The sequence below is a fragment of the Canis lupus genome, chromosome 38 (genome assembly GCF_003254725.2).
Source record: "Canis lupus dingo isolate Sandy chromosome 38, ASM325472v2, whole genome shotgun sequence".
Lineage (NCBI taxonomy): Eukaryota > Metazoa > Chordata > Mammalia > Carnivora > Canidae > Canis > Canis lupus.
Genome location: NC_064280.1, coordinates 6,428,038 through 6,452,506, shown reverse-complemented (window position 1 = coordinate 6,452,506; position 24,469 = coordinate 6,428,038). Strand labels below are relative to the sequence as shown.

General features: G+C 38.1%; 1 long non-coding RNA gene across 4 annotated transcripts; it reads right to left on the bottom strand.

Moving 5' to 3' along the window:
* Positions 1-1,016: 1,016 nt before the first annotated feature.
* On the bottom strand, positions 1,017-24,469 carry LOC125754571 (uncharacterized). Of its 4 annotated transcripts, XR_007409192.1 has the most exons (7): positions 24,317-24,469; positions 23,957-24,006; positions 23,046-23,096; positions 18,801-18,926; positions 7,972-8,011; positions 3,277-3,371; positions 1,017-1,314 (listed from the first exon to the last, which is right to left on the bottom strand). It is a non-coding gene; the product is annotated as an uncharacterized LOC125754571 (long non-coding RNA). The 4 variants fall into 4 exon arrangements; XR_007409193.1 differs by lacking the exon at positions 7,972-8,011 and having other exon boundaries at positions 1,018-1,314; XR_007409191.1 differs by lacking the exons at positions 1,017-1,314; positions 3,277-3,371; positions 7,972-8,011 and adding an exon at positions 13,733-14,139.

Genomic DNA, 24,469 nt, shown 5'->3' with positions numbered 1-24,469 from the left:
TATGAACATAATGGGGGGATGGCCAGGATAGATAGATCAAGAATAAAAGGGTAAAGACAGCCCTTTGAGTTCTACAGTTTTTTTCATATCTTAGCATGATACCAATTAAAAGAATTTGACATATCTTTAGATATTCTTTCAACTTGTTTTTTTTCAACGTGTTTTTAATTGCTTAAACTGTCAAAGCTCATACTTTTTTTCCCCCTTTACCTCAAAACAGATTTATCCCCTCCCTAGGGTTGAATGCTACTACTAAAAACAAAATTCAAAAAAAAAAAAAAAAAAAAACCCAAACCAAACCACAAAATTCAGCTGAGTAAATCTGAAGATCTACCAGGCTTTATTCAATGATTCATAAATTAGGCAGCATCTCATCTATCAAATAGAAAGGAGCTCTAAGATGCCATAAAAATGGAAAGCTTTAAAAGGCAGAGAGGAGGGGTGCCTGGGTGGCTCAATGGGTTGAGCATCTGCTTCCAGCTCTGGTCTCGATCCTGGGGTCTTTGGATCGAACCCCCAGCCCCACGTAGAGCTCTCTCCTCAGTGGGGAATCTGCTTCTCCAGCTCCCTATGTGATCTCTCTCTCTCTTAGATAAATAAATAAGATCTTTAAAAATATATAAGTAAAAGTCAGAGAGGGGGTGGGACAAGGGTCATAAACAAATGAAAGGATTATTTAATACAATGTCACCTATCTTTGGGGAAGAAAGAAGTCTATCAACCAGAATCCTTCACTAGTTTTCACCCAGAAATTCCCAGCTGAACTATTAAGATTATATTCCCAAGAAAGGCTGAAACTAAATTAGGTTAGGTATTAAGTATTTTGGACCTGTTGTTTCTTGGGTTTTGTTTTGTTTTTAACACTGCTAAGATCAGTGAATTATGAGATCTTCTACTTGAAAAGGCCCATATGGGAGGTCCTCTATACTGGGTCCAACCTGTGGACCTTAGCCACCTGGGAACCTTATTAAATTCTCCTTCCAAAGAAACTTTTCTCAAAAGAGCGTGATTGTCAGCCCTCAAGGATTAGCTATTGTATTTGTATCCTAAGACTGCTGTAACAAATGACCACAAATTTGAAAGAACAGAATTTTATTTTCTCACAGTTCTGGAAAACCAGAAATCCAAAATCTGCCAGGGTCATGTTCCTACTAGAAGCACTATAAAGGAGAATTGTTTTTCTTCCTCTTCCACCTTCTGGTGGCTCCAGGTATCTTCTTGGCTTCTTTGACTTATGACCATATCACTTCACTCTCTGCCCATATCTTCACATTGCTGTCTACTCTGTCTCTGATGATGAGATTTAGTCCACACCTGGATAATCCAGGACATGTTCATCTCAAGGTCATTTTTAAAATGTATTTATTTATTCACAAATAAAGAGACACAAAGAGGCAGAGACATAGGCAGAGGGAGAAACAGGCTCCCTGTGGAGAGCCTGATGTGGGCCTGGATCCCAGGACCCCCAGATCCTGACCACTGACACTCAACCGCTGAGCCACCCAGGGGTCCCTTATCTCAAGGTCCTTAACTAAATTGTATCCGCAAAGAGTGAGTTTTCCAAATAAGGTCACATTCACAAGTTCTAGGGATTTGACCTAGATATTTTGGGGGAAAGACCATTTTTTGCCTATCACAATGACAATACTTAAAACAGCCTGGAGAAAGCCTGATATTTCATTAAAGTCTCAGGTATTTTGTTAAAATTCTGTGAATTTTGTGTTATCTCATTTTCTGTTTTTGTTTTACAATATTATTACTTCAATCATCCTATACTATGTCAGTCACTGGTCAGGTACAGGATACAGACAAGGTCCTACTTATAATAGATAAAACGCTATCTTTTCTCCAATTTTTTGAACATGGTATAAAATTCATGGTTCATAAAGATCTATAATATTTTTACTTTACATCACTCTTAAATACTCCCCTTCTGAGGGGCACCTGAGTGGCTCAGCCATTCAGGCATCTGCCTTCAGCTCAGGTCATGATCCCAGGAGCCGGGAATCCAGCCCCGAGTTGGACTCCTGATACTCGTTCCTCTCCCTCTATACTCATGCTCTCTCTCATTCTTTCTCTTTCTCTCTCTCAAATAAATAAATAAATCCTTTAAAAAAAAAAAAAAAGCCCAATCTGAAAAGGTAAAAACAAATTTCTGTGTGCCCATGCATTTTAGACCAAACTTATGTCTGCTTCCCAAATACACTGCAGTTATAATTAAAATCACATTAATTTAAAAACCATTACTGAAGGGGCACCTGGGTGATTCAACTGATTGGTTTCAGCTCAGATCAATCTATGATCTCATGGATTGTGGTATCAACCCCCAACCTGCATTGTGCTCCCTGCTTAGCGGGGAGTCTGCTTGTGATTCTCTCCCTCACCCCTTCCCCCAAATTAAATTAATAAATCTTTCAAGAAACCATTACTGAAATTTATTAGAAGCCTTTTAGCATTATAGTTTCTCATTCTACAAGTACAAAAATGACAATGTATTATCATTTCCCAGGAAGGCTTAAGAAGGACTGTTTGCTTTTCCAAACAACCACCAATTTTCCAATGCTCTCATATCAGCTGGGTGTTCTATAATTCAATTCAATTCTAACACAAACTATCTGGAGTTAGTACAGACCCCACAGGTTAAGGGCTCAGTCCTGTAAGACTCCCTCCACTTCAGACACCAGCTACAAATAGGGTGTCCAGACTATCTGTACTTCTTCCTGGCCAACTACAAATTGTGGTGTTATCATGGCCTTCCCTCATTGCTAGAAAAACTCACTTAACTCAGGAAACTACTAAATAATTACAGCACTGTTACAAAGGATACAACTCAGATATAGGCAAATAGAAGAGACGTATGGGGCGAGGTTGGGACAAGGTTTGGGGCAGAGCTTCCATACTCTCTTCAGGTGTACCACTAGCCCCGCGCAAATCAATGTGTTTACCACTCAGAAGATCCCCCAAAACCCTGTCATTCAAGAGTTTTCATTAAAGTGTCCTTGTTGGCAGGATTGATTAAATCATTTGTCATTGGTGCTTGAAGTCAATTGCCAGTGCCTTCCCCTCCCCTGATGAGTGGAGGGTAGGGGATGGGGGGAGAACTGAAAGTTCCTTAAGCATAGCCAGCTCCTCCCTGAAACTAAGGGCCACCAAGAATCACTTCATTAACATAAATGGGGGTAGAGGGACAGAGACTTGTTATGAATAACAAAAGACTCTCCAATCCCTAAGAAAATTCCAAAGGTTGTGGGGAGGAGGAGCCAAAGATAGTGGTACCTGGCTGGCTCAGTTGGTGGAGCCTGCAGCTCTTGATCTCAGGGTTGGGAGTTTTAAGGTCCACACTAGGTGTAGAGATTACTTAAAAATTAAACCTAAAAACAAAACAAAACAAAAACCACTTAAAAAAATTTTAATTCAAATATATATATTATACCATAAGAACTTATCTGGTCTCTTTATAGAAACCAAGGGATAAAAAAAATGGAGGTGTCAGATATTATTTGAAGTTCTTCTACTCTGAAGGTATATAGTTCAGGTTCCTAATTCAAGAATGAAATGAATAAAAAGTACCTTTGTTGGGTAGAATATCCATCAGAATAGTAAGAATGAAAAGGATTATTTAAGGATTTATTCAGAACTTCTAAGTGTCCGACTGAAAGATATTTAAATTCTCTAAGCCCAGTGAACAGGGGAAGGAAAATCTGATACTGAGTATTACACACTCGTATGGAAGAATTGGGAGCAGGATATTCCTGAACTAAATATGTCCTGGATGTATTTTTGAAGGAAATGAAAGGTACATCATAGAACTTCTGTTTAAAAATGTGGTAAGTTTACCACCTCAGTTTGCTGAAGAATTAGCATTCAGTATGTTTTAATGAAAATTATTTCTCTAAAAAGCTTATTTTTTGCCAAGCACTATTTCCTTCCTTCTATATCATTTCTATATCCATAAAATGTGTGTTCTTAAGTCTCTGGGTCAGAAGACTTGGAATAAGAACAGAAAATACGTTTTCTTTTGAAGTGTGAGCAAATTACTCTTTTAAAGATCCGGTGGTTGTTAAAGATCTCGGGTGGTCAGTCTGTAAGCCTTGCACTAGATGAATTTATAACTAACTCAGAGTGCCATCTGGTGTTCAACAAATAGCATTTTGTGATAGATGTTTCCTAACCTTTGCATTCTGAAGTTTTGTGTTTTCTCTCCCAACAGAGAAGTCAATGTTGCCTTGCCCATTCTTATTTTCTTTTTGTCTAGGGAAGGCTAAACTTGTATTTTTATTCTTATTTTTCTTATAAATTGAAAGAGAATGAATGGGGGAACTATGCTTTCAACTTTACTAGTGAATATAATCATATTTGAGACTAAAAATTTACCTAATGGATGGAAAGTTTTAACTATTGATACAGATGAATAAAAAATGTGTCTTGCAAAATTTCATAGAGGCATATAGCGAGTAGGTAAATTCATGTTTATAATTTAGTAACATTATTTGGTTCAGACTACAGACTTAGAAATTTCAGGGGTGTTTAAAAAAAAAAGCTGTAGTGGTAGTTGTGTCCCACCTAATATCTAAGTCTTTATGATATGATGATTGATAATACAAAAGCATGAGGGAAAATACAATAGGATTGCATCTAATCAAATTCTCTTAAACCTAATCAAATCCCCCTTTCATCTTAGAGGCCTTTTTCTGATCAATTTACCTAAAATAATACTTTTATTCTGCTTTATTTTTCTCCAAGACATTTATCACCAACTGACTTTGTACATAGGTATATATATATTTATTGTCTCCTTCTCTGTGGAAATGAAAGCAGCAAAGGGCAGAAAATGTTTTGTTCGGGCACTTGGGCGGCTCAGTGGTTAAGCATCTGCCTTTGGCTCAGGGCATGATCCCAGAGTCCTGGGATCAAGTCCTGCGTCAGGCTCCCCTCAGGGATTCTGCTTATGCCTGTGTTTCTACCTCTCTCCTGTGTCTCTCATGAATAAATAAATAAATTAAAAAAAAAGAAAATTTGCTTTGTTCAATGCTATATCCTACAAAAATTTACTTAGGAAACTGTAGAGGGACCCCTGGGTGGCTCAGCAGTTGAGCGTCTGCCTTTGGCCCAGGGCGTCATCCTGGAGTCCTGGGATGGAGTCCCACATCAGACTCCCTTCAGGGAGTCTGTTTCTCCCACTGCCTGTGTCTCTACCTCTTCTCTTTTTGTGTCTCTCACGAAAAAATAAAATAAAATAAATAATAAAATAAAATAAAATAAAATAAAATAAAATAAAATACTGTAGAGGTTTCAGAGCTCCTGGCTGGTTCAGCCTGAAAAGTATGCAACTCTTGATCCCGAGGTCATGAGTTTGAGCTCCATGATGGATACAGAGACTACAAAAAAAAAAAAAAAAAAAAAAAAGAAAAGCTTAAAAAGAAACTGTAGAGTTTTACTATAGTTGCAGAATGAACAAAAAATGTGTACATTTTAAAACTAATAAATGCCATAAAACATAGTATAAATATATTTAATTGGAAATGTAATAACATTTGGTTAGAACAGTAGACTGATAATTTTCAGAGGAAAAAATACTATGATGATCTTATTACTCATACCGAAGTAGCTAACTTAAAATTTAGTGGTTTTAACAATATAAATATGGGAAAGAAGAGGACAATCATTTAGGAAGACATCTAATCAAACTCCTTTCAATCCATTCTAGCTCTTTTATTATATAATGAAGCAGCTTATCAGAGAGGTCTTTTCTGATATTATTTGAAATAGCTAACACATCCTGTACGCCCTATAGCTCTTACTGCTTTATTTTCCTTCAGAGCATTTATCATCTTCTGACATTTTATGTGTTTGTATTTATTATTTGTGTTCCCTCAAAGAATATCAGCTCCATGAAGGCAGGGGCCTCAATTATTTGGATCACACCAGATTCCCAGGTTTTAGAACTGGGTCTAGCATGCTGTATATATTCAATAAATAATTAATAAATGCATGAATTATTTCATTATATTTGAGTACAGAATATATTTTAATTTAGCAGTCATTAAAACAAATTCATAGCAGTCTTTTGAAAAATAATATAATTTTTATTATAATACCTCATATAGTATAATTATCTCATTACAATTAACCTAATATTTCTATTCTAATTTACAAGTCATAGAAAAGAAGGTATTTGACTCTACCATTTTAGAAAAGAAAATACTTTTATCATTTGCTTATTTATTTATTTACTTATTTATTTTTTAAAGATTTTATTTATTCATGAGAGACACAGAGAGAGAGAGAGAGAGAGAGGCAGAGAGACAGGCAGAGGGAGAAGCAGGCTCCATGCAGGGAGCCCGACGTGGGACTCGAACCTGGGTCTCCAGGATCAGGCCCTGGGCCGAAGGCAGTGCTAAACCACTGAGCCACCCGAGCTGCCCTCATTTGCTCCTTTAAAATAGATCCTCTAGTAATTCCTATTTCAGAATGTGCAAAGTGTTTTATTTTTTAAACTTTTAAAAAAGATTTTATTTATTCATGAGAGAAACAGAGAGAGAGGCAGAGACACAGGCAGAGGGAGAAGCAGGCTCCACGCAGGGAGCCCGATGTGGGACTCAATCCCGGGTCTCCAGGATCACGCCCTGGGCTGAAGGCAGCGCTAAACCTGACACACCCAGGGATCCCATGCAAAGTGTTTTAGCCATTAGTATTTTGTCTGATCTCTTTTTGAATTGCAAAAAAATAATGTTAAGAATACACATTGTTGCAATATATACATATATCAAATTACTACATTGTACAACTTAAAACAGTTATATGTCAATTATATCTCAAATAGATGTACACACACTGCTTATTACATTTCACCATTCTTATCATTTAGTGTCGGAATTAAAATGTGGTGTTTTAGAGATTATGATTTTGTTATGAACCTAAAGTTATCTATACTCAAGTGGAAAGGTATTAAGCATATGTGAGGTGGGTTCCAGAAGTAAGGAACTGCATAATCAAGCTAAAAATCTGCTATTATGAATAAAACTTCAAGATGCAAATTCTTTAGTGATATAGCAAAAACATTTCATTGTGATGTTCTCCTTTCCTTTTATAATTCTTGTCATCATGTATATTTTATGCCTTTGTACTTACTTGCCTTAATACAAATTCATTTTAGTATGGACTCTTCATGTATTTCATTGCATTTTCTATGTTTCCCCGAGCCATTTTTTTCCCCCAAATAATTTAATTTTTAAAAAGTAACCCTGAGATGCCAGGCTGGCTCAGTCAGAAAAGCATGTGACTCTTAATCTTGGGTCATGAGTCTGAGCCCCAAATTGGGTGTAGAGATTACTAAAAACTGAATAAACTTTAAAAGTAACCCCAGGGGCACCTGGGTGGCTCAGTGGTTGAGCATCTGCCTTTGACTCAGGACCCCTGGGGTCCTGGGATGGAGTCCTGTATCGTCGGGCTCCCTCTGAGGAGCCTGCTTCTCCCTCTGCCTATGTCTCTGCCTCTCTCTCTATGTCTCTCATGAATAAATAAATACATAAATCTTTAAAAATAAAATAAAATAAAAGTAACCCCAGAAATAGAATAAAATGAAAATACTATTTAAAAAAAAAAGAGTATAATTATACTGAAAAACAGTCTGTGCTCAGAAAATAATTTCCCACTGTAAAAATAAATGAAAACTATCCAAATGAGAACAAAGAGGTATTTTTAAAAAATTGTTTTAAGAGATTTTTTATTTATTTGAGAGAGAGAGTGAGAGAGAGAGAGAGAGAGGGAGGGAGAAAGATCATGAATAGGGGGAAGGGCAGAGGGAGAAACAGACTCCCCGGTGAGTAGGGAGCCTGATGCAGGACTTGATCCCATGTCCTAGGATCATGACCTAAACTGACCTGATGCCCAACCGACTGAACCACCCAGCCACCCTCAAACAGGGGCTATTTATTAACAGTTTGCTATAGTAAGGAAGTCAGCACTTACCACTGTAGCAGAAACTCAGAGGCAAATGGGAGTGGAAGACCTTTGTCATGGGGAAAAAAAAGAAAAGAAACATCAGGTGTGCTCTGATGGGAGGCTGTTGCCATGGGGAAGCTGGAGGCAGGCTAAATGGAAGCAGGACATCTTATGTGATGGGGTTGGGGAGCATATTTGGCTTTCTCTGGTTAATCCGAAATCATACGTGGGGGCAAAAATAGGGAAGCTGGCAGTCATTAACCAAGTCCCCATTGTTTTGAGCTGTTTGTTTGCTAAATTGTAGTTTGGCTTTCTGGATTTGGTGCAGCAGAAGGCGTGGAATCAGAGTTCTGTTGTCATATACAGTCTGGCCATTGTCCACTTGTCTGTTCAGTCTCTCATCACTAAATGATGAGAGCTAAACTCTTCTTCTGGCACTCAATACATTTTATGTGCCTATCATATGCCAGCACCACAGTGATTAACACAGAAATGGTATTAGCATTCATGAAATCTAGGAGAACACGTAAGAGAGCAACCTAGATTGAATTTGAGGATTAGGGAAGGTATACCAGAGGAAGTAAATTCCAACTCAAGGTTTTAACAAGAATAGGAATTAGCTAGATGAGGTGGATGTGGGAGGAGGATGAGGAAGAAAGGGGAAGAAGTTTCTAAGTGGTAGGGAAGAAGACAAAAGATATTACATACTTCCTATTAAAATACTTCTGGGGGATCCCTGGGTGGCGCAGCGGTTTGGCGCCTGCCTTTGGCCCAGGGCGCGGTCCTGGAGACCCGGGATCGAATCCCACATCGGGCTCCCGGTGCATGGAGCCTGCTTCTCCCTCTGCCTGTGTCTCTGTGCCTCTCTCTCTCTGTGACTATCATAAATAAATACAAATTAAAAAAAAAATTAAAATACTTCTGATATAATTTGATTTGGAATTTAGCCACGTTCTTTATTTTAATGTGCTGGTTAATAAACAAGCCAGAGTAGTTTCTCTGTTTCTATATTGCAAACTCTGCATTGAAGGAGCAATCAAACCAACAAATCCTCTTTTGTCATGTGCCTTGTTCTAACCCCCCATCCTTAATTTTCTTTGCTTGGCAAAGGCTATAAGGCTATTCATTAGATATTCTTGCTGTTGTGAAAGTTTTGATTGAATTGGCTTTGCTGCTTCTTCCTGTTGGAAATGCAGTATTTCTTTTTTTTTAATTCATTAAAAAAATTCATTCACCAGTAACCAACCAAATAGAGATCAGACCATCTTCTTTCACCCTTATTTCCAACAGATCTCTGATATTTCTTAGAGAATCTTGAAACAATAATCAGTAGAGGTACAATTTGTGCTAGGAGACACATATTGTGTGCATTTTCATAGCTTAAGTCAATTCTGAAAAAAGTTGTAATGGTTTATTTTATGTGTCACCTTGGGCTAGAGCATGAGATGCCCAGATATTCATTCAAACATCATTCTGAGTGTTTCTGTGAGGGTGTTTCTGGATGAGAGCAACAATTATATTGGTAGGGATGCCTGGGTAGCTCAGCTGGCTAAGCATCTGCCTTCAGCTCAGGTCATGATCCCAGGGTCCTGGGATCGAGGCCCACATTGGAGTCTCTGCACAGTAGCAAGCCTGCTTCTTCCTTTCGCTCTACTTGCTGCTCCACCTGCTTATTCTCTCTCTCTTTCTCTCAATGTCTGTCAAATAAATAAATAAATAAATAAATAAATAAATAAATAAATAAATAAAGTCTTTTAAAAATTTTATATTGGTAGATTGAGTAAAGCAGATTGCCCTCCATAATGTGGGTGGACCTCATCCAATTAGTTGAAGGCCTGAATAGAGCAAAAGGCTGACTGTAAGAGAATTCCCCTGCTTGATGGCTTTCATAATGGAACACTGGATCTTCCTGCATGACAGCATTTGATCTGGGACATCAGCTGTATATATTTTGGACTTGTCAGCCTCCATAATCCCATCAGCGGATTCCTTATAAGATAACATATTTCCTATTTCTTTGGAGAATGCTAATACAATATCCAACTGTTTTTATCAAAGATAAGAACATTGTTCAACTTTTCACTAGCTCTTTGTTCAAAATTACTCATGTCTTTATGGTTCCTCCAAAATAAAGGTTTACATTCAAGAGCATTCAATTACTTTTCTCTAGAAAATTTCTAAACATTGCCAATCACCAATTATAGAAATCAATGAATCAACTCAGAATCCATTTTACAGCATTCAGTCCTTTCATTTTAAATTTTAAAAATATTTATGTATTTATTTTAAAGAGAGAGAGAGCATGAGCAGGAGGGACAGAGGGAGAGACAATCTGAAGCAGACTCCATGCTGAACACAGAGCCCAATGCAGGGCTCAATCCCAGGACCCTGAGATCTCAATCTGAGCCAAAGCCAAGAGTCAGACACTTAACCAACTGTGCAACCCAGGCACCCCATTCTTTCATTTTTTAAAAATTTTATTTATTTATTTATTTATTTATTTATTTATTTATTTATTCATGAGAGACACACAGAGAGAGGCAGAGACATAAGCAGAGGGAGAAGCAGGCTCCCCAAAGGGAGCCCTATGTGGGACTCCTATCCCAGGATCACTACCTGAGCTGAAGGCAGATGAGCCACCCAGATGCCCCAGCCTTTCATTTTAAAAGATGAGAACAGTATGGCTTGGAGAAGTTGTCTGACCTCCTAAATATCACACTATCTGGAAGCACAAAGCAGATTAAAACATCCATGTTCTAATTTCAAGTACAATTTCAAGTGAAACACTTTTCTTTCCTTTGAAATATACTTTTTTTCCTTTCTGGGAATCATCATAAGAGAATATTGATAGATTTATGGAAGGCAGAAGTTTTCTAAAGAAAGGGCAGAGTCAGGGCACCTGGCTGGCTCTGTTGGTTGAGTGTCTGACTCATGGTTTCAGCTCAGGTCATGATCTCCTTTATTATTATTATTATTAGGGCTTCTTACGTATGTATTTATTTATTTATTAAAAACTTTTTGATTGATTGATTGATTGATTCATGAGAGACACAGAGAGAGAGGCAGAGACACAGGCAGAGAGAGAAGCAGGCTCCATGCAGGGAGCCCCATATGGGCTCGATCCCCGGTCTCTAGGATCACACCCTGGGCTGAAGGCGGCGCTAAACCCCTGAGCCACCTGGGCTGCCCAGGTGAATCTCCTGATTGTAGGATGGAGCCTCACAGCCTCTGAGCTCAGTGGGGAGTCTGTTTGAGATTCTCTCTCTCTGCCTCCCTCTCTTCCCCTCCCTGCTCCTTTCTCTCTCTCTCTCTCTCTCTCTCTCTCAAATGAATAAATTTTTTAAACTCTTTTTTAAAAGAGTTAATAGAGAGTGAATAATATCGAGAGGACATATGTGAGCAAATGGGAACTCATACAGATTTTTAGATTCACAAGAAGAAAGATATTGCTAACTTTTAAGGGACCAAATTGCTATGAATGGTCATGGTGATAGTAGAAGTAGGATTATAAACGCCTGACAAAGGGATTAATTGTGAAGTTGTGATGTAGCAGGCCCAATTAACATGGTCAACTGTGGCGAAAGGAAGGAAAAATGAAAAAAAGATAAAGGAGAAAGTCCCAAGGATCATTGAGAATTTCTCAGCAGTGCTGTAGGTCTGACTCAAAATGAAGGCAACTGGAGCCTAAAAAAGATACCATTTTCTTCCTTTCTCTCCATTAAAGGAAAATGAAGTCAATATACTTAACACTTTGCCAGGTACCAAGGAGGTCATCAAAAAGCACTTTGAAAAAGGGAAAGAATTCATATTTATTAATTTGTCAGATACTGCATTTGAATAATTCATATATAAAAACTCATTTAGCAAACAACAGCTTACTTGGGAACTACTTTAGATATTTTTTCATTTAACTTCCTTAGCAACCCTATGAAGCAGGTGCATTCTTACCTCCATTTTACATATGAAAAATCCAGAGCAAAAGATTAAGTAACTTGTCTAAAGTGATACAGTTGATAGATGGGGCTTTTAATCCAAGTAGTCTGATTCCAAAACCCAGGCTCTCGATAACCACGCTACACTGCCTATCACCACAAAATACTTGTATCTGTAATTAGTGATGAAAATAGAAAGGCAAAATAAAATAAAATAAAATAAAATTAAATTAAATTAAATTAAATTAAATTAAAATTAGAGGTAAATAACACAAACAAGGCTACACCTATAGTGATAGAATGGGGATTTGACCACGATTCTAATTCCAACTTTTCACTGTGCTATGAAGGCTAAACATAGAATGAAGACTTGTACTGTTTGCTGTAAAGTGTGTATCTAAGAGGGCATCTGAGGAGGGCAGTCAGAACAATAACAGTGAGGGAAGTCAGTTCAGCCCTCTACCCATTCACAGACAAAAAGAAAAGCTCTTTTTTTTTTTTAGAAATTTTTTAAAAATTTTATTTATTTATTCATAAGAGACACACAGAGAGAGAGGCAGAGACATAGATAGACAGAGAAGCAGGCTCCATACAGGGAGCCTGATAAGGGACTCGATCCCAGGACTTCAGGATCACGTCCTGAGCCAAAGGCAGGCACTTAACCACTGAGCCACCCAGGTGTCTCTCTCTTTTTTTCTTTTTTTTTTTTTTTTTAAAGATTATTTATTTGAGAGAGAGCGATAGAGCATGTGCACATGAGCAGGGGGAAGGAGCAGAGGAAGAGGGAGAAGCAGACTCCCCGCTGAGCTGCGAGCCCAATGTGGGGCTCAGTCTCAGGACCCTAAGAACATGACCTGAGTCAATGGCAGAAGCTTAACCAACTGAGCCACTCAGGCACCCTGGGAAAAGCTGTCTTTGGTATTCAAGACCTGGACTGGCACCAGCAGCTGGGCCGGTATGTTCTTCTGTCCAATATAAATAATTTGACAGAGCATCAACATTAAATGCATCTGACTGTGATGAGTTAAGACAGAATAAGACCACTCAGTAATCACATTTGAACACATACACCATATGACCACTATAAGTGACTGCTGCTCTTTTGCAATTACAGCTTTAACTTCACTTCCTTCTTCCCACCTTCAAGATAAGGCAAACTACAGACCTGCAGTCAAATCTGGGCCTTGGCTGTTCTTTTACATACTTATACTAAGAATGGTTTTAACATTGTTAAAAGGTTTTTTTTTTTTTTTAAAGGAAAACAAAGAAGAATATGTGAGAGAGAGACCATATGTAGACTGCAAAGCCTAAAATATTTTCCATCTGGCCATTTACAGAAAAAGTTTGTCCATCTCTATTCTAGAGAAAATTAGGATACCCAATCATAAAATTATCTTTGCTTCTTGATAGGCTCCAATACAGGGCAAAGCTCCACATCCTTAAATGCTCCCCCAAATTACCTAACACGAACTCCAAATCCTAAAATAAGTCCTATTTAACACCCTGTTACAGAGAAACTGCACAGATAAAAATAATGTAGGATCTTTCTTATAGCAAAGAGTCAAGATGTCCAACTTTGACTAATAAATATGTCAAGAACAATGGACAGCAAACCCAGAGTCAGCCAAATCCCATCTATCACCTGCCTTCCTATGACAGTAAGAATAGTTTTTGCAAATTAAAGGGTTGTTTCAAAACAAACAAATGAAGAAGAATATGTGACAGAGACCATATGTGGACCATAAACCCTAAGATATTTACTATTCAGTCCTTTACAGAAAAATTTGCCCAGTCCTAGTCAAGAATTGTGAAGGGTCATACACTTTTTAAAGATTTTATTTAAAAAAATAAAATAAAGATTTTATTTATTTGACAGAGAGAACAAGCAGGGGAAGCAGCAGGCAGAGGGAGAGGGACAAGCAGACTCCCTGCTCGATCCCCACTCTGAGAATATGACCTGAGCTGAAGGCAGATGCTTAACCGACTGAGACACCCAGGCACCCAGAAGAGTCATATTTTATTGTACTTGCAAACTGGTGAGTTAATTTGTAAGTTTCACGGAAAATGACAACATTATACATGAAATCTATGGATCAGAGATGAAGGGCTATATTACTGAAAGCAGTAGCCAGAATATCAGCATATTCGCACTGGTTTCCTGAGCCTCAGTTCCCAAATGGAGATGTGGAGGGCCAATGACACCAGCATGCATCTTCCGTGGGTGGCTTTACAGGAGAAGAACCCACGGCTAAGGTCCGGCACTCTGCGAGCAAGCAGCAAACATTATAGCATGATACAATTAAACTGGTTCCCCTCATCTACTGCAACGTGAGCAGTAGTCATGTTGCAGTTACCTTGACATATTTAGTCGCCTATATGACTTTCTACTGCAACTGTTCAGGATCAAGAGATGGATAGATAAACCTTATAGTCTGCCATACTTAGGAGAAACATCCAGGGCTGCTCAGGACCCATAGTGGACTGCCTCTTCCTATACTGTGCTCCTGGTAGTCTCTGTTTGAAGGTCACGATGGAGGTCAAATTTCCACCAAGATTCAGCTGAGGCTTTCACTGCCGCAGTTTGGCACTCTTGCCTCTCTAGTTTGGACATCCAAAATCTCTTATGTCTCCTACTGATTAAGGCTCTCATGCCTGGAGCGGGTAGGTAAGCTTATGCTTAATTGAATTCTGTTGAAGTCCTTCACATTGGGGTTTCTTTTCTTTTTGTTTCATTTTGTTTCTTTCCTTAGGAATAAAGACTCCTGGAATCCTTCTGTTATCTGACAGATTGGTGTTGCTCCTTAGTGAAACTGTTTGCTAGTCTTCTAACATTTTCTCCTGTGGTCTGTTTGTCTAGTTGTCTATTAGGGGACAAATCTATAGAAAAGGACAGGCAAAGATCTGTCTATTCTTGAGCCAGTCTCAAGGGCAGAGAAGTTCAGGTCCTTAAACCAATTTTGCCATGAGTCTCCGTTTTTTAAATTATATATGAAGACTTCTTTCTTAGTCTTGTCTTTGTGCCCCTGCTTTGTTTAATTTCATCTGCTTGGAAGCAGAAGGTTTGTTGAACCTGTGTTTAGTGAAAGTTAGCGTTTGGCCAACTTCCAGAGATATGAGGTTGCATGAGTACCATCTTTAGGGAACACTGCAGTTCTCACAGGGTCTTCTCAATTGAAAATTGCCACTTCCGTGCCAAAACACTGCTTCCTTAATGTTTTCACACTATAACAATAAACTCGTATGCTTCTCTAACTGGCACAACTGTACCAGAAAAATTTGGAATTATACTAGCCACTTTAGCTACTTTTGACAAGAACAAGATTGTTCATTTAGGAGGTGCTTTGGAAAAAAAAGAAAAGGAAGAAAACCTGATGAGGAAATTGTCTTGTTTGTGTACCAAAAAAAAAAAAAAAAAAAAAAAAAAGAATATTTTATTTAAGGTTGGAAACACCACCCTCCTTCATATCCATACTTGGAAGATTAATAAAGTCTGGCTTTTTAAAAAATATTTTATTTATTTATTCATGAGAGACACACACAGAGAGAGAGGGAGAGACACAAGCAGAGGGAGAAGGAGTCTCACTGTGCAGAGCCTGATGTGGGACTGGATCTCAGGACCCCCGGAGCATGACTTGAACCAAAGGCAGACACTCAACCATTGAGCCATCCAGGTGCCCAAGGCTGGCTTTTCAACTGTATGGCTAAATAAAACTGTCAAGGGCCCAAGTTATCCTTAAATTAACTATAATAAACTTCTTTTGTGTGTGTACATGTTAAAATGGGTATTTCTGTATCAAATTCTCTCCTCCCTCTTTGCATAGAAAATATAAATTGGCTTATATTTTACAGTAGCAACTTAATATTTGTCTGAAGCTGGCTCCTTAACATTTTGTTCTGTTTTCCTGTCTCTTGGAAAATGTAAAGATTAACTGATGGATCAAACAAATAAACAAACAGAAACGTTTAGTTATAATGTGCTCATTCTAGAAATAGCTAGTCCAGATAAAGTAAAACATCTAAAAGAAAAAAGTTGTCAAATTCTTAGTGCTTATTTTGTGAACCCTGAAAAGCATATTTACTGAATAGCCCTTGTTACATAGTTACAATATAAAATGACAAAGCTTTAGTTAGTTTCAAAATAAGAGCTTTTGATATAATTCAGAGTTTTTACATTTAATTACTGTATAAAAATAATGTCAGGGCAGCCCTGGTGGCTTAGCTGTTTAGCGCCGCCGTCAGCCTGGGGTGTGATCCTGGAGACCTGGGATCGAGTCCCACGTCGGGCTCCCTGGATGGAGCCTGCTTCTCCCTCTGCCTATGTCTTTGCCTCTAACTCTCTGTGTCTCTCATGAATAAATAAATAAAATCTTAAAACAATAATAATGTCAACACAATATTTTATACAGGAAGATGGTTAAATTTTTTATGATTTAAACTTCCTAAATTTCTTATGTTGGTTTTATAAGTTAAATAAATTATCATTATTTCTATAGCATGACTAAAATTACATATATAGTTGTGTACATATATGTAAATATATAAAATAAGTGAATATATATATTTAAATAAAATATATAATATCTGGAAGCCCCGGTGGCTTAGCAGTTTAGCACCGTTTTCGGCCCAGGGTGCGATCCTGGGGACCCGGGATCGAGTCCCGCGTCAGGCTCCCTGCGTGGAGCCTGCTTCTCCCTCTGCCTGTGTGTCTCTCTCTCTCTCTCTCTCTGTCTCTCATGAATAAATAAAATCTTTAAAAAAATATATATGTATATATATATATATCCTAAATGAAATGACAATAACCGATACCTTTTCAAAGGTTAAATTTTATGAAATTTTTATAATACTACAAATAATAAGGATTTAATGTGTTAGCTAAAATTGTAAATTCCAGATCCTTAACTAATTTTAAGAATTTAGACAAATTGTTAACTAATCTTTTGATGCCTGGGCAATTTCTAAGTAAAAATTAGATTTAAAAAATTGGCTACTAAACATAATCTTTTATTCTTATTTCTTAGAATGGCAATAGATTAACAAAATACACAAATGTTTCTGGGTTATATTACATATGTCTCTGTGCTTATTTTTATTACCTTAAAATTGTGATATAAAATGCACACTTATGGAGAAAAAAATAGCTAAGCCATTATTGATTTTCTTTTTGGTCTTCTGAAAAACATCAGAAGACCAAAAAAAGATGGTTACTTTCCTGAAACTAATGTAGCCTTGTGCATCAACTGTACTCAAATTTAGGAAAAATTTTTAAAATTTATATAATCATATAAAGATTATTTCTATGTATGTACTGTATGTATATATGTGTGCACAAGCTGGGGGTAAGATCAGAAGCAGAGAGAGAATCTTAAGCAGGCTCCATGCTCAGTACAAAGCCCAATGTAGGGCTCAATCATTGGGCTTAATCTCATGATCCTGAGATCATGACCTGAGCCAAAATCAAGAGTTGGATGCTTAACCAACTGAGCCATTCATGCACCCCATCCCCATATAATCATATAAAAGTTTTTAAAATGACATAAATCCTTGTGCATTTTTTTAAGTGCCTGTTGTTTTCTCTCTCAGGTTACTATGGACTTAATTTAGAACTACATAATTATTAGAAGACTGGCTTTAAAAATAAAAAGAAGATGGTTACTCTGGTTAAGAATGATAATATGATTGGTTGACTACACTGGATGACAATAATTACACAGAAATACAAGAATGTATGGCAAACAATAGATACAATTTTCTGTTTACTAAAAGAGGTATTATTAGGGGCACCTGGGTGGCTCAGTCAGTTAAGCTGCCAATTCTTGATTTTGGCTCAGGTTATCATCTTAGGGTCCTGGGATAAAGCCCTGCATTGCATCGGGGCTCTGCAGGGAGTCTGCTTCAGGATTCTCTCTCCCTCTACCCCTCCCTCCATTTGCTCACACTCTTGCTCTCTCTAAAAAATAAATAAATCTTTTAAAAAAGAGGTATTACTGCTTATCAAGATGTTAAATTTAATATGTATACATCTTGATCTCTGTCAGGGTAGTGTTCTCATTTGGTAAAGATGGAAACTCAAGGTCTCTTGAGGTCTGAACTTCAAAACTTGCACGGCACCACTTCTGTCACAATTTATTGGTCAGACAACCTAGGGGAGAAGAGGTTCTGCTGGAACAAGCTGGTGCAGATGCAAGTGAAAGTGTTGAAGATGTAGGCCACTGCTTTGATGCCAGAGAAATGCCCAAGCTGTACTGTATTGGTGATGTGCATCCAAATGACCTCAAACCTGAAAGTGGTAGCAAGGACCCTTCCAAAGATGCCACATACAAATGTTGCTGGTCACACTGGATTTTGCCCATCACAGGTGCTATTGTCTTAGGCTTCCTGTATTGTTACTACACATCTGAAAGTGAATCCTCCTGGGACTGTGTGGATTTGGAAAGCATATCCATTGGGAGGGCAAGCTAGAGATTTGTTTGGAGTCCTAGGGAGGCCCTCTTCTCAAATCCTGCCTCCCCTCGGACACCAGACGGTTGGCCAGACATCCACCCCAGAATTGAGACCTTCATCTCCTACAGCCTTACTCCCAAAGCACCTGCCCATTGTTCTGTGCCCCTGCCAGTGGCCCTTCTCTCTCTCTCTTCTGGCTTCCACCAGCCCCTCTGTTTCCTAATTTTGTTTTACAATTACAATCAGTATGTCCTAGTGAAATAAAAAGCCGGTAAAAATGCCGGCTTTCCAATACTTTAAATATACATTAGACATTTTCAACAGGGCAACACAGTCTGGTTTTGAAGCTTTTCTTTTTCCATTTTTCTTTGAAGTAAATATCTATATATATCTTAGAATATATATACATATACATATGTACTATACACAATAACATACATATTTTAAGGCTACTGTTAAAAATTTCAAATATTGGGGCACCTGGGTGGCTCAGTCAGTTAAGGGTCCAACTCTTGATTTTGGCTCAGGTCATGGTCTCAGGGTCGTTGGATCGAGCCTCACATCAGGCTGTCCCTCTTCCTCTGCTCCTCCCCTCTTTAGCTCTCTCTTAAATAAATAAATAAAATCTTTTAAAAATCCTTCAAATATGTTAATTATTTGTATATTTATATATTCATTTGTGCCTAAATACACACATACATAAAGATATATTTATTTATTTATTATTTTTTAAGATTTTATTTATTTATTTGAGAGAGAGAGAGAGACAGAGATAGTGAGGAGAGCATGAGAGGAGAGGAGAGAGAGAAGCAGGCTCCCTGCTGAGCAGTGAGCCCGATTTGGGGCTCAATCTCAGGACCTCAGGATCACAACCTGAGCTGAAGGCAGACACTTAACTGACTAAACCACCCAGGTACCCCTAAAGGTATATTTATAAATCTTATATTGATAAGTTATGTGAATAATATACAAAAAGAGTAAAGTTAGAATATAAATTTGAATATAATCTGTTAGAATATAATCTGTAAGAAGATTCAGTTAATCTGTGCTCAAATTACTAGATGTTCCTTTTTATCACCAAAATATTTGTTAATTCTTAGTGCTTTATCATCTATTCTTAAACCATTCTGCAAAGACTCCTCTTTACTTTTGAAAAAATTCAGCTCCTAACACCATAGGTGTCTATTGGTGTGTTTTTACAATGTTGCCTATAGATATTTCCTGTCTTTAATTACTTAGAAAATTCTTGGATACCTGGGTGGCTCAGTCCATTAAGTGCCTGCCTTCCACTCAGGTCATGATCCCAGGGTCCTGGGATCTAGTACAGCAATGGGTTCCCTGCTCAGAGGGAGTCAGCTTCTCCCTCTTCCTCTCCTTCTCCCGCTCCTGCCCCTGTTTGTGCTCTCTCTCTCTCTCTCTCTCAAATAAGTAAATCAAATCTTAAAAAAAAGGTACATTAAAAAAATACTTAGAGAATTCTTGTTTGCTTTAATAACTATTTTTAATTTTTCTTTTTCTCAATTTAGGCCCCAGATTCAGAATAATGCCTAAACTCTTATCAAGGCTCCCCAAATGGCCATTAGGAAACAAAAAGAATTGCTCCTTTACACATGAAAGGACAATAAACATAATTAGGTTTTTCCAGAATTCTTCAAGTTTTAAAAAATTATTATGAGAAATTATTGTTTGTAAAAGGGGAAAAGGGATCCCTGGGTGGCGCAGCGGTTTAGAGCCTGCCTTTGGCCCAGGGCGCAATCCTGGAGACCTGGGATTGAATCCCACGTCGGGCTCCTGGTGCATGGAGCCTGCTTCTCCCTCTGCCTGTGTCTCTGCCTCTCTCTCTCTGTGTGTGACTATCATAAAAAAAAAAAAAAAAAAAAAAAAGGAAAGATTGACAATGCAAAATGAGGTTCATCTACTTAGGTTAATTATATATAAACAAAATGTGTTAACAAAAATATTTTTCTGGGGCGCCTGGGTAGCTCAGTTGGTTGTGTCCAGGTCATGATCCCAGGGTCCTGGGATGGAGCCCCACATCAATCTCCTTGCTCAGCAGGCAGCCTGCTTCTCCCTCTCCTGCTCCTCTTGCCTGTGCTCTCTTTCTGGTAAATAAATAAATAAAATCTTAAAAAAAATAAAAATATTTTTCTATGATTGTATACTTTTCAAGTGGAAAGAAGTCTCTCAGAATATTTGTACCCAGGATCCTAGATTCAAAATTTCTTTCTCTTTTTGTTCATGAAAAGCCTGAATAAGCACTAAAAGTACAGACTCTTTGGAAATTTATTACTTATTTCAGTCTTTTATTAGGTGCAGTTGCCAAAGTGTATCTGTCCTAAGAGCTGTAACAAACCACAGCAAAACATGGGAAAGCTTCCGTTACCTGCTCTAGGGTCTCCACTAAACCTAACTGTTCCCTAATCTACTCAGACTGTTTCATTGACAAAAATCAGCCATCACTTCTCAGGCAGTTGCCTAACCTCCAATAAAATACTCTCATTTCCCTGACATAGCGCTACCCATGACTATAACACTAAATCCAGTGATGTCTTTCCTTTACCAAAAGAAGGAAAATCTAATCATTGCTTATCTCAGTTAGGAAATGAACCATAACACACACCCCTGAAACTCTCCTGGATGTGTCTGATTTAATTCTGTTTGTTGATGGTTCTTGAATAAAAATAATTAAAAACTGTCAAGAGGGCTATGCTATCAAATATTCAAATTTACCCTTAAAATATAAGGCTCTCCCAGAGTTAAATTAGTTCAGATACCTAATTTCTGTTACCTAAATCTACCAGCTGATAAAAGGTATACATACATGCATATATGTATAACAGAAATTTGTATATATGTATATGCATATATATACAGTGTTTTCTGTATTTCAAAAATGATAAGTTTAAATAATATGTGCTCTTCATCATAAAATCCTAATCTTCAAGCATTAATGTGTATGTGTGTGTGTGTGTGTGTGTGTGTATAAGGTGTGATAATATGTAAATTATCCCATGACCTTGGAATCTTTTGAAAACAGAATCCCTAAACCTCTACAGTAACCTCTAAAATGGACAAATTAAAAAAAACACCTAAAAAGGTGTTTGGCTTTATTTAAGGAAAAGGCAATTTTAAAGGTGGATTATCAGAATGCCTCATGATATTAAACAAAATAGCAGAGAGAAATTGATGATGATATGGAACCAACATTAGTGGGGTAATTACACAGGTATTGCTGAGAATATTTCCAGTGTGCATCTTATCAGTCCAAGACATAATCCAGCAAGACTGTAAACATGGGAAATGGTACAGAACCCAAAGCCTTGATGCCCCTCTGAACACTGCCAAATTCCTTTAGTAATAAGCTATGAATATGTTCAGGTTGCATGTTTATTCTCAGGATTGAGCAGAAGTGTTTCATGGCTCCACATCTTTATCTTCCACAAACTTTAGGGAAAAAATAGAATTAATGGAATCCTAAATTCAAAATTAGCAAAGCTCTCAGAAAATTTTGAACTTTCATGGCTTATTACTCTTGCCATTGGCCTTGGTGGCAATAAGAGTTATACTCTGAAGCCCATAGATTACCTGTACGTGAGTTAACAATTAGCCCCCACCCTTTGCATTTGTAACATTTACTTCTAATCCTAGATTCTACCCATTACAAACTAAGATGGATAAATACTGTAAGTGATTTATGGTACCTCCAAAATTATCATTAAAAAGTTCAAGCTGCATTTCCAAAATACCTATTTAAACATGCCCTTCTTAGTTTAAAACCTGGAGATTTACTCATCTGGAAAAGGTATCAGAATATAACTGTACTTGGACATTAATGGAAAGGATCTTATCAGGCAGGTATAGTTAACAGTGGGCATAGTGGCAAAACTCTAAGGTAATGATCTCTCATCCATGGTTTTCAACCAAAAAGATATACCATTAGGGAGCCTGAGTGGCTCAGTTGGTTAAGTGTCTGCCTTTGGCTCAGGTCATGATCCTGGGGTCCTGGGATCGAGCCCATGTCCGGCTCCCTGCTCAACAGGGAGCCTGCTTCTCCCTCTCCCTCTGTCCCTCCTTCCTGCTGTGCTTTCTCTCTCAAATAAACAAAATCTTTAAAAAAGATAAAAAGATGTACCACTTTCTCCTGATTGCTAGACATTTACTCTATCAGGAGAGTTCAAACTAAGAATTGTTATGAATTCTTCAGGCACTGATGACTGGCAACGTGGTCAGCTTTCACCCAAGACAAAGAAGACTGATCTTCCAATTTTTTTCTAGTTAAGTTTCTAGATTTTCAGCTCTAGTACTAATCTCACCTTTTATTGTGTTTTGGCACCAACATTACTGAATTAATACTAAGGTAAGGTAATTGCATAAGATTTAAATAAAAAATAAATGATCTACACATTTCTTTGTTATAACAAAGCAACAAATTACTAATGTCATATCTCATTACATTGAGTTTAAGAATCACTACCTTCAAATCACTACCTTCAAATTTATCCTAAGAGACTATCTGGTCATTGTAATAGACTGAATATTTTGTGGTCACCCTACCTCCCCTTCATATGTTGAAATCCTGACCCCAACATGATGGTATTCGGAACAAGGCCTCTAGAAGGTGATAGAACCTTATAAAAAAAAGGACTCCAGAGAGCTCCCTTTTTCTTCCATTATGTGAGTATGCAATATGAAGACAGGTCTATGAACCAGAAAGCAGCCTCTTACCAGACAACGAATCTGCTGGCATCCTGACCTTGGATTTCCTTGCCTCTGCAACTACGAGAAAGAAGTTTCTGTTATTTATAAGCCCCCCACCCCTCAGTCTATGGTATTCTCTTATAGCAGCCTGATTGGACTAAAACAATCATTGTTTGTGTGTGAAATGAAATTAAGTATCACGTGAGGGAACTATTATTGACTCTCTCATCCATCAAATCTTGAGTTTGCTGAACTCATCTATCCATTTATTAATTTAACATTTCCTAGGAGCCAATAATGTGCCAAACAACATGGTAAGACACTAGGATATGACAACACTGGTCTACTGCCTTTTAGTTTTGCAGAAAGAGGCCGGCAAGTAAATAAGGGCTGTCAAGTGGTACTGGGTGCTCTGACAGAATTATGAATAGACAGTGTGGGAGATTAGAGAGTAGTAACTTCTTTATAGTATTTGTTTATGCAGTGAGATCCAGGAAAATACCACAGAGATAGGATCACTTGCAGAATAGACACAATTTTTCAGATTCATTTGCAAAATGGTTATAGATAGTGTAAGAAGTGAACCACACCCTTCTATATTCCTCTATAGTGCACATAATAAAAATGGATCCCTTTGAAAGCATGTCAAGATTTTGGTTATGACAATAAAGAAGTTGCCTTCTCCCTCCCCCCCCCCCTTCTGCTCTAGTAAAGGGAATAAAAAAAAAAAAATACAGGCCCCGTATGTTTAGTGTTTAAGGTTTTAAGGTGTAAAGGGCTCTATATGTTGAATTTATTTCATTGATTCCAGCATGGCCATTTGAGTGCCAATAAAAAAAAAAAAATCAAGTAATTCGAAAGTGTTCAAATTCTGACAGGTTGGAGTCTGTTTTCTAAGTTTTTCCTTAGGCTCTCTGAACAGAGCCATTTAAACATACCGCTTTGAGGCTGGCAGGGAGAATGGGCCAGGTCGGAAAAAAGTCATCATCTAAGGAAATGAAGTGGAAGATCCAACATTTATGTTATTTTGATGATTTGCTAGACGCTTCCTTTCATCTTACTCGCGTGCTAACCCCTTTTCTCCAGTAGCCAATTAATGCTGTGACAACGTTATCTTGGCCAAGGTCAAACAGCAGGTAAGAGATACAGGTGACTGGGGCTGGTCTCCCGGGGGCTCGGTCTTCCCCACTCTGCGAAGGGACACCCTGAGGCCCAACCAACGCTCCCCCCAGCATCCTCCCCCTGCTAAAGGGGCTCGTCTGATCACTGAGACCTGGAGGCCACTTAATGGGTCTCACTTGGTCGGTAAGGTGACCCTAGGGCTCTGCAAGTCCGCGAAGCTCCATCGCTTCCAAGGAAGCGAGCCGAGAGCCCAGGTGCGTCGGCGGCCGCCCAGCGCGCGCCCAGGCACAGCAGCCGCACGCGGCTTCCTTGCAGGTGCGCGCGCACCT